Source organism: Alosa pseudoharengus, unplaced genomic scaffold (assembly GCF_046254945.1).
Source record: "Alosa pseudoharengus isolate Yale_2024_CS ecotype anadromous, Long Island Sound unplaced genomic scaffold, YU_APseudo_1.1 YU_APseudo_1.1_scf_8, whole genome shotgun sequence".
Lineage (NCBI taxonomy): Eukaryota > Metazoa > Chordata > Actinopteri > Clupeiformes > Clupeidae > Alosa > Alosa pseudoharengus.
The window spans coordinates 10,073,608-10,087,584 of NW_027468870.1; the positions used below are offsets into that span (position 1 = coordinate 10,073,608).

The 13,977-nt window shown below is 40.5% G+C and overlaps 1 long non-coding RNA gene across 2 annotated transcripts; it reads right to left on the reverse strand.

The window, feature by feature from the left end:
* Positions 1–2,759: 2,759 nt before the first annotated feature.
* Positions 2,760–5,162, reverse strand: LOC143112008 (uncharacterized). 2 transcript variants are annotated; one of them, XR_012984654.1, is made up of 5 exons: positions 4,903–5,162; positions 3,697–3,779; positions 3,366–3,475; positions 3,140–3,264; positions 2,760–2,951 (listed from the first exon to the last, which is right to left on the reverse strand). It is a non-coding gene; the product is annotated as an uncharacterized LOC143112008 (long non-coding RNA). The 2 variants fall into 2 exon arrangements; XR_012984652.1 differs by lacking the exon at positions 4,903–5,162 and having other exon boundaries at positions 3,697–4,177.
* Positions 5,163–13,977: the final 8,815 nt, after the last annotated feature.

Sequence of the window (13,977 nt, forward strand, 5' to 3'; positions counted from 1 at the left end):
ATTCAGAATATTTATTTAGAATCAACCTCAAATATTCACAATTAACAAGAGACATTCTGCACTGACTGAGATATTGATTCATAATATGAATATCTGTGAGTGAGAAGTTCACATCTCTGACAACACAGTATCTCAGTGTATATCTCATTCCCTATAAGCACAGTATGGATGTCTGTCTGCGTGTAAGGGTGTGAATATAAATGAATACAAAGCAATTATCACAAGTATAACGTCTATTTGATGAAACATTATTTGATAACATGTCAAATTAAAATTACATTCAAGTTATACAAATAAATTCATTTATGATTGCAGTTACTTCAGAGAAATAAAACTGTATGCTAAACTTTCAATCTAACCTGCTGAAGAATGAAAGCTTTTTTGATGTATCTTCTGTTACAGCTTTGTTACAGATACATGTAAACATGAATAACAAATAAGACTATTAGTGAGTGAAGCAAACCAACTTGATAATCTAACAGCCAGAAGAACGGACTTCAAAGTAAGTTTGGAATGCAGTTTGGATATGATTACAATAACTAATTTATCTGTGTGATAATTAATCATTTATCTCTTTGATAATGAATGCCTATTGGAGGGGTTATTTACTAAATTTGTGTTATTTTACCTGCAGTAGAGTTGGTCTTAGAGGATCCTGGGGAATGTCAGAGATGTCCTCGTCTGTCTGTGTGCTGTGAAATCTGCAGCGTGTGTGAATTTTTGTATGTGTGTGTGCCTCTATCCGCTATATGCATGTGTGTGTATGTGTGTATGACAGAGAGAATGTGAGTGTGTGGGTGGTTGAAGTTGTCATGTTTCAAGAAAAAAACTCCCCTACACACACACACACCTGATATAACTCTGGTACACAGTTCATACTCTGTAGCTGCACGTGTGTGTATGTGTGGGTGTGTTTGTGAGTGAGCACGGGTGTGTGTTTGAGTGAGCATGGGTGTTTGTGTGAGTGAGCTTGTGTGTGTGTGTGTGTTGTGTGTGTGTGTACGCTTCTACTGTCCAAACTCCACACATAATTGACGCTGACTAATGCACCAATGGGCCAAACTGCAGGATAAGAACTTCCTGCACGGACTCATCTTAGTGCACGCACACACACACACACACACACACACACCCAAACCAGCCGTGCAATAAAGTAGGACTCAGTCCAGTAGAGTAGAATAGAGGTTCAGACCTGGAGTAGACTAGGAGAGTTCTAGGAGATACTTTGGAGTATTCAGACGTTTTTTCTCTGGTAGGGTAGAGTAGGGGTTCTCTAGATGGAACTAGTATGTTCTAATGTGTGTTCTGAAAGGGTCTTTTCGCTCTGGAGAGGCCCTCCATGTTTTCACGTGGTCAGTACACATACTCACACGTGGACCATCAGTCAGGGCACCCACACTCACACACACGCACCATCATGTGAAATTCAGAGAGTGTGTGTGAGATAGTGGCAGGAGACGAGGAAAAGCAGAGATGGAGAATGACACACACACACGCACCGACAAAACACATCAACCTTTATGTATCAGGAGATACAGGCTGAGACCATGGAAAAAATACTCTTTTGATCCCGTAAGGGAAATTTGGTCTCTGCATTTATCCCAATCCGTGAATTAGTGAAATGCACACACAGCACACAGTGTACACACAGTGAGGTGAAGCACACACTAATCCCGGCGCAGTGAGCTGCCTGCATCAACAGCGGCGCTCGGGGAGCAGTGAGAGGTTAGGTGCCTTGCTCAAGGGCACTTCAGCCGTGCCTACTGGTCGGGGTTCGAACCGGCAACCCTCCGGTTACAGGTCCGAAGTGCTAACCAGTAGGCCACGGCTGCCCCCAGGTGGAGTGGATAGAGGAAGAATACATGCTGCCTGGCTAACACGTTGCCAAGCTAACACATTGCTATGATAATATACAGCCATGCTAACAGGGTGCGGAATGCTAACATGCTGCCATGATTAGCGTCATGCTAAAATATTGCCATGCTAGCAGGCCACCACACTCTCAAAAAGGATGTGTTGGAAACAACACATTTTTAACACATCAATGTGTTTAGGTAAGGACAACACATTTTGTGTTATTTTTTGTGTTAAACCCATGTAACACAGTTACTGTGTTGATATTTTAACACACCTGTGTGTTATAGTTGACACAATTTGGTTATGGTTAACACAGTTACTGTGTTTATATTTTAACACACCTGTGTGTTATAGTTGACACAATTTGTGTCAATTTGGTTATTGTTACTTTCATTTGGTTATGGTTATGCTTTTGTCCAAAGCCACATACAAATACAAGACAATATAATACTTAAATTTAACAGGGAGCAAATTAAGATGTTGGTCAGACTATTAGAAGGATAATAGCAATAATAAACAACAATGTCAATTCAATCACAGCATAATGAAGTGCATGTTGTCGTTTTATTTATATTTTTAGTATATTTATGGATCTTAGCAGATAAGACAATTATGACATTATTTAAACCAAATAGTGTGTGCAATAAAGATGAATTCTTGACAGCCTAATGTGAAATGATGTATTATTTATTACAAATATTGTACACATAAACATTACACAAGTTCATAACGAGGGTTTACAAAAATATCATTGTTAAAAAATATCAAATGTATTGGTCTAAAATCAATTAAATCTCTTATACTAATTAGTTTCAAGTCCTCTGTTCTCTAGACAGCAATTGCATGGAAATGGTTATGGAAAAACTTTGTAACAAGTATCCTTCAGAAAAACAGTTTGATTTTCACTTTCTGGTGAAATGTGCATAACTTCTCAAACCGTTTTCCTTAAGAGGAATGGCAAGTTTGTCGTTTTCTGCAACAATGATGTATTGGGCGGAGGCGGAGGGATCTGCAATGCACACCAAGTGGGGCTGGCGATGTTCTACTGATCTATCAGGAGGATTGTTCAGCACACTGGAAATGCTGGTTCCAGTCTGTTATTTTAAAGAAAGAACAAGAACATAAACAAGTCATTAGACATATGCAGGGTTTCAAGCAATTTACAAATTGACAATAGTCATTTTACATTATACCAGATATAACATTGCACCATAAAACATACAATATAGGCGTTCCGTACTATAAGCACACAAAAGAAACATTTACTATAGGAGGGGCCTACCGGTTTTATATCCAAAAGGTAGCCCGAAGCTGACTTCACACTGCATTTGGTGTTCCCTTTGCCCCTGCCTGATGCAGTGGGGGGCAGCAGATGGACAAGCTTATGAAGAGCTCTGTAACATGAAACTATAAAAACAAACAAATTTAGTAAACTCTTACTTTCTTGTTAAAATCAATTGCATTCATTCACTGTAGCACAAAAGCTTAATAGAGATAATTCCTCCTACCATCAATCATGCTCAGGAACTGGTGGCAAGGCAGCTGCAGGTTCACTTGTGGACATTCCCTCCCATTTTCGGATGAACAGCAGCTTTTCCAGGAAACATCTTTCCAAATTCTGTGTCAAAGTACATAAATGGACAAAATACAGTCATTTGAATAATTAGAATGATATCAGAGGGGTTAAAGACAGTTCATCCAACTATCATTATTTTCATCTTTATTTTACTATTTTTATTACAAATAGGTCATTTAAAAAATTAGAATGATATCAGAGGGATTAAAGACAATTCATCCAACTTTCATTATTTTCATTGTCCCAAAACAATATGCACTCACCATATATGGCATGTCCACAAAGCGTGTAAACTCTGCAAAAACCTCCAACGTTGGATGTCTAGCAGCAATCCACAACCTTGTAGCTGCAACAAAATAGATTATTATAAATTTGATTTCACACCATATTGTGAACACATAACTTATTTCAACTTCCATACTGTTTATTTTTTAAATCATTCAGCATTTCCAAAATAAGAACACACAATCTGGGTGACTAACGTTAGCGAACTGGTCAGAAACGAAATGTTACTTTAGGTTATTATCAAAATGGCAGCATTGATTACTGTTTCATTAATGCGTCACATTATTGCTTAACCTGCACCCCAAAAAAGCAAACTACACACTCTATAAACTATAAAAGATCATCATAACGTTGTGCATAGATGTAGAAGCTAGTTCAACACTGGGTCTACTAACTGCATGCAATATCGTTTCATCAAACCGTGTTCACTAACGTTAGTGTCGCGTTCGGAATGCAAATGTGTTTTCCCTTGGCAGCTTGGTAGCTTCTAAATGCATTAAGTTCATTCATCATCGTTAACTTGCTAGACTATTTGTGAACATGTTCTAATGTTATGTCGTGGAGCAGAAGAGATATAACTGCATAGGCCTATAACAAAAACGACTACATTGACGTTACCTGACCTTATGTCTATTATGGCTTGTAACGTTAACCACCGATTGTTCAGAATAAAACGGTCACCGTTATCTATGCAAGTAAAAGTGAATCAGCTTCTGAATAAATAACGGTGGTGATCATGATTTATAGTAGTTATAGTAAGTTAGATAGTGTTGTAACTTATCGTAATTTGTAACGTAGATAGCAGTTTGTAGTTTTGACATCCTGAGCCATACCGTTAGCATTTCATACCTTGTTAGCACTACAAGGTCATTCCAGTTCCCACAAACCTTGCTAACGTTAGCTGTCCATAGCTAAAACTTTAGCAGCTACCCAAAATGCGGATTTACCCACATAGTAATACGAGAATATTTTAGTTTCTACATGTATGCCAGTGTTTTTCAGAGTGTGTTCATGTAAGGTCAGGATTGACTTAACATGGACTAGCATAACGATTGCTAATCAATAACCTAACGTTAGCTGCTAGAGCTGGACTTTATTATCATTTAACCTTTACAATATTGCAAGTTGCAACAGTCTTTAAAATAAACATAACAAATACGTCTGAAGACATGGGTCTACCTTACCTTTTATTCAGACATTTAATTCCACTCTATGTGCCACTTGCAACTTCTTCCAGTGCGCCAAAATGAAGTGCTGAGAAAAGAACCTCTCCTCTCAGGGTAACGGCTCATCCAGGACACCAGGGATTGGCCAATAATTTAACACATTTTGTGTTGGGCAGTATATTCCAGTAATATAACACAGTAACAACACAAAATAACACAAATTGTGTTAAAATTGTGATAACACAAAAAATGTGTAATTATTTAACACATCATTTTTGAGAGTGCATGCTAAGCCGCGGCATCTCAGGAGGAGCCTCTGATGTTGGAGCTTCACAAACCACATTTGTAGAGAGGGAGAAATCTTCCTTCCAGTCCTGGGTCCAGGGCAGCTGATCACCCCCCCAGACCTCATCATAACCCCTGACTTCTGACCTCTGACCCTGCAGGGGGGGACCGGTGAGCCTCAGAGGGACATTCATCCACCCACACAGGTTGGATGGCATAGAGGGCCTCTGTGTGTGTGTGACCCCAGAACATAGAAACATAAATCAGCCTTAACTCTGCACAGACATGAAACATGTAAATGTCTCTCTCTCTCATTCACACACACACACACACACGCACACACACACACACACACACACACACACACACCTGTACACACAGACATCACATTACCTTTGCACACACTCATACATACAGTACACATAGACACACACTCACACAGACAGACAGACATACAGAGTGACTCTGGGCAGGTTAAATACATAGGTTACATACACATACAATACAAACACAACGTGTCTCTTCAGACACACACACACACACACACACACACACACACACACACACACACACACAAAGCAATGCAGAGCCATCCAGTATGTCTGCATCTCAAGTGCAGAGTCTCTGTACACCAATGAATAAGAGGTGCACACATTTTGTAATGCTCTGTTACTTGAATGTATGTATACATATATACTATAGCAGCAATATTAAAGTAAAAGAAAAATACAATATAGCTTTACAAGTTACTGTAGCTACTCTTTGGTCTCCCTCAGAAAATCAAGATGTCTGTCAAATGGATACTACTGTTTTTACTGTTATCATCATACAGGCTTTCAATTTATATGAAATGTAATCATATTTACATGCTGCATACTCTGTCTATCTCCACATCCATTCGGACTCAGGGGGCAGCCGTGGCCTACTGGTTAGCACTTCGGACCTGTAACCGACCAGTAGGCACGGCTAAAGTGCCCTTGAGCAAGGCACCTAACCCCTCACTGCTCCCCGAGCGCCGCTGTTGATGCAGGCAGCTCACTGCGCCGAGATTAGTGTGTGCTTCACCTCACTGTGTGTACACTGTGTGCTGTGTGTGTGTTTCACTAATTCACGGATTAGGATAAATGCAGAGACCAAATTTCCCTCACGGGATCAAAAGAGTATATATACTTATATATACTGACTCTTCACTCAACACATCACAAACCATATAGTATATCAAAATCTCTCTGTACAATTAGCTGTTATCCAGTTTTGAAATGTCTACACGGCCTTCAACTCTGGGCTGAAATTCTAATGTTGTAGCACCTCAAAATAATGAATTTGCTTTTCATATCAAAGAATCAGAAGTTGGTCATATGCACAGAACAACTGTGCCTTGGACTACATGACATACATGTATGGTTCTCAATAGTGGGGAATAGAGACATGACAGGGCGCGATGAACAGGATGGACGGGATATGTAATGTGGAACCAAAATGCAAAAATAATATTTTAACGTTACCATTTCGCTGGGTTGATGAGGTCAGGTGTGGCTTGAAAATACCTCACCTCCGAAGAGGGGAATGACAGAAAAAGTTTGAGAACCACTGACTGCATATGCAAGCACAGGTTACTTCAGGTCACAAATGTAGAGGAGTATAAGTAACATTCTTCATCCAGTGGTTCAGTGACAATACTTCAGTGTTCAAAACAATTCATAATGAGTAAAATATGTATATCAAAATATACAGTATATTTTTGTAAATTGCCAAGCCACAAAGTATCTCACCATCATGATTCTTATATTAAAAGAATCCAGACAATCCCACAAATATGAATAGATATCTCTAATGGCATGTATCCTGACATAGCCAATTCCACCCAGATGATTTGATTGGTCTGCACAGTTCTCAAGTTTTCAGGTTCTCTAGGCTCTCAAGTCCAGACCGAATTTCTTGATCTCAAATTTTGTGGGCAGGGTTAAATTCGGCAGGCTTCTAGGCTAACTGGCATGCTAAAATGAATGCATGAAAAAATTAAGAGAAACAACTAATTTGCCCTTGATATGAAGACTGACATACACAAGCATTATAGCATCATACTTTCCCAGATATGGGTAGCTTAGACTATCCTGAAAAACATAGAACTTGTATAATGCATTTTGGCTGACATGACATTAGCGATTGATAATGTAAAAAAGAGCAGACAATTGTGCACAAGCAATTGCACAAGTGACTGATGTGGAGCTTAAACTGGTTTACAGTTTACCTCAGTCGCCCCAAATACCACTTCTGGCCAAAGCCCCTCTTTTGCAAAACAATTATTAATTATTTGCAAGACTATTAAACCCATCGACAATACTATGGTAAATGTAAAAATAAATTAAGCTCATCCTATATCTATTTAGCTACAAGTAGGCTACTTCGCGATGGAGCATACAGTGTGTGAACATTGCATTCGGGGCTTTCTGCTTGATGAGAGCTGTCACTCCACTGTTATCCCCAGTCATAGCTGCAGCCCTGTCTGAACACACCCCCACACACTCCTTCAAACTTGAAAAATATGAGGGTGTTGCATGCTTGTTACTTGTTTTTATGTTTTTTTTTTATATATATTTATCTGCCTAGGGACAATAGATGAAAATTATTTAACGCTTCGTATTTAACGCTGGTTAACGCTTCGGACTTGTAACCGGAGGGTTGCCGGTTCGAACCCAGACCAGTAGGAACGGCTGAAGTGCCCTTGAGCAAGGCACCTACTGTAACCCCTCACTGCTCCCCGAGCGCCGCTGTACAGGCAGCTCACTGCATCGGGATTAGTGTGTGCTTCACTTCACTGTGTGGTCACTGTGTGCTGAGTGTGTTTCACTAATTCACAGATTGGGATAAATGTTATAACGTGAGTGAACGAGAGAGAAGCATACAGGCGCTGTATGCGTTGCTGATGAGTTTAAGGTCAAGCAGTTGAAAGTATTACATGCTTTAAGTGAACTGAAGTTAAGAACAGTTTAAGAAATGTTGAAGATGGGAAGGCTTCAAGATAATTTCCTTTCGCAGCATGCAGCCAACGAGTTTTCACGGTTTGACTTGGAGAAGACTTCATTAAAACCAGTAAAAATGAAACCACTTGTGTCTGCCCGTGCTTGAGAGGGAGTTACACAGCCAATCAGAAAGATTATCATGGAAAATAGAATATTCAGATATATTCGACAAATTATTATAATGCTAACAATACTCAACACACTTGTTTTTTTTAAATTTTTATTTATTGTTTTTATTTTTGCTTCCAACTTTTGCTGGCCCCAATCACAATCGTCGACAAACTCCCCTCCACCTTAACAGAGAAGGGAGGTTTTTTTTTTAAGTTTAAAAGACATATTAAAGACAAAAGACAAACTAACTTAAAACTAATATTAAATGTGTTACAGCATGCCTTTGTATCGTTAGTGTTTTCTCTCTCTCTCTCTCTCTTGTGTCCTGTAATTAACCATGCAAAATAATCACTCCTCTTTGACTCTCAGCTCATCTTTCCAAAGTACAATCATAGCACCAAGCACTAGTTGAATTGTAACATACTTGCTCATTATCATCTCTCAGCTGTTCATTTTGATAAGTGTAAGTATCTGATCATCATGGCAACAGTGTTGTGGAACACTTGTTGCATTCCTATGGTGATGAATTTATTGTTCTGATTTCATGTTTTTTTTGCCAAATGAGCATAAAATACAAGGAATGACTAATTTCACCACTTGTAATATAGCCAAAAGAAATACAAACATTACTCATGGGTGAATAGAGTACAAATGTGTGTACAGATATGGGAGATGAGGTAATCTCTGGGCTTTCTTGCTGAAGGAATCACAGAGTTCTTCTCTTCTCTTCTCCCTTTTACTTCCTTTTCCTTGTACCATTATCTCCTTCGACCTTAGACTTCTGCACTCTCATCTTCTGGTAATATTTATTTTAGTAGTATTGTTATCTAAGGTTTCCTTTACAGTTTAGCTTGATTGTGATTCCTCTTTTTGTAAATCATTTTGGCTAGAGGCTACTGCTAAATGAATAAACGTGAAAATAAGGATCCAATTTCTGTATCCGTGTCTGTATCGTGTGACCAGGAAAAAAACTGTAATAAATTGTTTTTGCCTTACTTGGCAGTCGGTAAACTCTCTCCTCTCCCACACAAACACAAGTGTTCAGACATGCACATCACTCACACTCAAGCAGATGAAACAGAAATACTCAGAAACATATTTATCCAAGTGCACACACACACACACACACACACACACACACACACACACACACACACACACACACACACGCACACACACAAAGAGAGAGATGGAGAGGGAGAGAGTCATGATGAGACACAAACACAAGCTGCACACACACAGGATGAAATGAAACACATGACATAAACATGCACACGCTGTCTCACACACAAACACACACACAGACACATACTGTAACACAGAAAGCTGTCAAAACACAATGGCACATGACACACTCTCTCTCTCTCTCTCTCTCTCTCACACACACACACACACACTGCACTCCTACAAACTTGGACAAAATGTACACTCTAATATACATTCAAGGTCATCTTGGAATGAGAGTAATTTGATCTATATAACTAATATTTTGACAACAGAAATTACTGTGTGTGAGCTGTGATCTCCATCTAAGATTCTAGAACACACTCCACTCCGCCCTAAAGATCTCTGGTCTCCACATGGCTCTGAAAGGCTGAACTAACCTGCTGTGCGCCTCATAAAAGGGATTATGACATCATAAAGGCACTGCTTAGCAACAGAGCAGGGATGCGTTGACACTGGTGGCAGAACACCCCTCCAGTGTCATCTGATGTTGAACTCTTGTCCTCCCATATGGCATGGCAGACACAGCAAACCATGATTTAGCACTAGAACATTTGTGTTGCTCAAACCAGATGCATATTACTGTAAGACATCCTGAGATTCGCCCTAAAAATAGAAGTGAAGTGTAAAAATACGCCTTGGTTGGACAGAATATGGTACTGATCGGAACTTCCAAGTAGATTCTAATGAAATTTTATCTCTAACAAAAGAGGGACGTCAGACAGTTCTGGTGTAAATTGGCCTTTAATGTGGGACCAGCTACAGCATTAATGGCATTTGGTCATTTGAACCTCAATCCAAAAGAGAACAGGACCTTGTTCATTTGAACCTCAATCCAAAAGAGAACAGGACCTTGTTCATTTGAACCTCAATCCAAAAGAGAACAGGACCTTGTTCATTTGAACCTTAAAGCCTCCAGAGTCCAGTCCAACCACAGTTGTCCATGGAGGATTGGAGAGCACCAGTGACACACACAGGGCATATGGATACCAGGAAACACACAGGGCACATTGACGCCAGGAAACAGCTGAAAAAGAAGGTACCTGCTACCTAAAGAAGAACATTACCTGCTGTCTCACAGAACTCTCATGAGGTCCTCATCCCCAACTCCTTGTGCCGTTGTGCAGGACATGCTGGTTTCTCTCTCGGCCCACAGGAATCAGTTGACCATGACACTTGGTGTGGAAGGAAGAGACAGAAGAACAGCATAGCAGGCAGAAAAAAAACAAATTGTGACTATCATCAATGCCAACAGTTTAAATGATTACATTTCCAACATTTTATTTTAACATTTCATCCACGCATCTAATAATCTGCAATGTGAAATGAGTGTGTGTGTGAGAGAGAGAGAGAGAGAGAGAGACACACACAGTGTGTGAGTTTGATATGAGATGATCCTAGAGTTTTAATTAGTCTGAGTTTTCTTACTTTCTTGCCTACTAATGAAACATCCCAAACCATGATGGTACCCACCAAAAGACAGACCTATTTTGCAAATTTTGCTCCCCCTCCCTCCCTAACAATTGAAACTCTCCTGAACGCGCATCTTGTCGGTTATTGGAACATTTTATTTTGGCTTTGAGTGGTTGGCAACACTTGTTGGTAGCAATTGTTTTTGTGTACAGATCTCAAGAGTCTAGGCTGCCTACAGAGACACAGTCTTTTCATAGCCTGCTTATGGGGCGGGCAGCTAGCGGATCGTTAGGAAAGATTAGATGAATGTGATCATTTATGTTTGGGCTGATACAACCTTTAAACAATAGCATCAGAATTCGTTGTTTTTTTTTCTTTACAATAATCCCAGGATATTACATTACAAGTCACATTATTAAAAGCTTCATTGATAGGAAGAAATGTATCATGATTAATCACAGAAAAAATATGCAATTAATCAAGTAATTGTTTTTAATCGTTTGACAGTTGACTGAAAATCATTTTCCTGTGTCACTGACTGCACCAGGTGTTCATTCCTATCCTGCTCCCTCTATGGGCAGGGGCAACCCAGTTTTCTGGTCTTGAGTCGAAGTGCGCCATCTACTGGACGGTCACATTCTGTACAGCGAGCTGAAAGTTCTGGCAGTTCTGGAAGCCAGTCAGTGCTTTGCGTTGTTTGTAGCATTGTTTGTTTTCATGGCATTGAATATCATCAGCTGGAGCCATCACAGCTGTCACCCAGTTACTGTATTTCCCCCAGATGGACACACTCAGGGATCTCATGTAAATGGCAGGTAAAGGGGAAAATCTAGTCTAACTAAAGCTAACAGTACAAAATAATATCTACACAAAATCTAATTACTATCATGAGCAAGATTCTAACTGCAAACATTGAGCTCCTGCTCAAGACTGACTGCACAAACACACACACTAACTCTCTCACTCTCTGTGTCTCCTGTATAGGCCTATTTACACCTATACACTCAAACCCTAGACACACCCACACACAGACCCACACAAGGACAGGCTTACCCACACGCACACACACACATGTACACGCACGGGCACGCATGCACACACACACACAGACACACAAACACACATTCACAAGGCCGTTATTTAATGATGCAATGTTGATCGTCAAACACCACACACCTCCTAAGTAAAGGAAAATCACTTGCTTTAATGTCTACTGAAGCAAACTGTTCTCTCTGTGTGTAGGTGTGTGCGTGTGTGTGTGTGTGTGTGTGTGTGTGGGGGGGGGGGGGGGGGGGGGGTTGCAAGGGGTGGGTGTTAACACAGGACAGGAAGACAGATACAGAAAAAGAGAGAGACACTCACACACACAGATATGTAGATCAACTGGTCAGATATAAAAGATGATAGACAAAAAACGTGCACACAAACACACAGAGAGACACACACACAGACACATACAGACACACACACACACACACACACACACAGACACACAGAGACACACACACACACACACACACACACACACACAGAGACACACACACAGACAGACACACACACACACACACACACACACACACACACACACAGACACACAGAGACACACACACACACACACACACACACACACACAGAGACATACACACACACAGACACACACACACACACACACACACACACACACACACACACTCGTAGACAGAAGGCAGCCAGAGGTGGGTTTCTAAAGGGGGGAGCATCTGGCCTGAGGCAGGTTTATGAAGCAGATGAATTCAGGCATTAAATGGCTAAACGATGGTGTTGCATGGTTGCCAAGTCACCAGGATACCTCTGCCGTGCCATCACTCCTGACAACGCGGCCCATGGACAACCTCTCTCTCTCTCTGACTATACACTTCTTTTCCTCCACTTTTTCTGAGTACATCTCTTTTCTCTCTCTCTCTTTGAGTCTTTAAATATCTCTCTCTTTCGGAGTACATCTCCTTTCCTCTCTCTCTCTCTTTGAGTCTTTAAATATCTCTCTCTTTCGGAGTACATCTCCTTTCCTCTCTCTCTGTTTCAATTCAAACAAAAAAGCAAAGAAAATAAAAATCATTTTAGATAGAACAAAAAACCCCATTAGATCTTGCCTTCTTTTTTACGTCTGGCCATAATGTTTCATCCACATCACATGTAATGTTGTCTAGTGCTTATAGTGAGCACCATGGAATCACTTGGTCCTCATCTTCCTCCTCCTCCACCTCCTCCTCCACTTTATTCACCTCCTCCTCCTCCACTTCTTCACCTCCTCCTCCTCCTCTACTTTTTCACACCATCATCATCCTCCTCATTCTACTCCTCCACTTCTTCACCTCCTCCTCCACTTCTTCAGCTCATCCTCATCTTCCTCCTCCACTTCTTCACCCCCTCTTTCTTCTCCTCTACTTCTTCACCTACTCCTCATCATCATCCTCCTCCTCCTCATCCTACTCCTCCACTTCTTCAGCTCCTCCTCCACTTCTTCACCCCCTCTTTCTTCTCCTCTACTTCTTCACCTCCTCATCATCATCTTCCTCCTCCTCCACTTCTTCAACTCCTCCTCCTCCACTTCTTCACCTCCTCCTCATCATCATCTTCCTCCTCCTCCACTTCTTCAACTCCTCCTCCTCCACTTCTTCACCTCCTCCTACTTCTCCTCTACTTCTTCACCTCCTCCTCATCATCATCTTCCTTCTCCTCCTACACGTCTTCAGCTCCTCCTCCTCATCTTCCTACTCCTCTACTTCTTCACCTCCTGGTCCTGTTCTTCCTCCACTTTTTCTCCTCCTCCTTCTCCTCTAATTCCCACCCTTCTTACTCTCTGTTCAATATTTACAGTGCTCAAGCACATCTAATTGCTGAGTGAACTCATTATCTAAAAGTATTTTAACATGTGTCAAAGTGGGAACATAAATGGCAAAATAGTGTAAATAGTGAACATCAATGTGTGCAGCTTTGCAAAAAGTGTGCTACATTTTTTTCATTCGATTTTGAATTCATTAGACATTGTAAATATGTA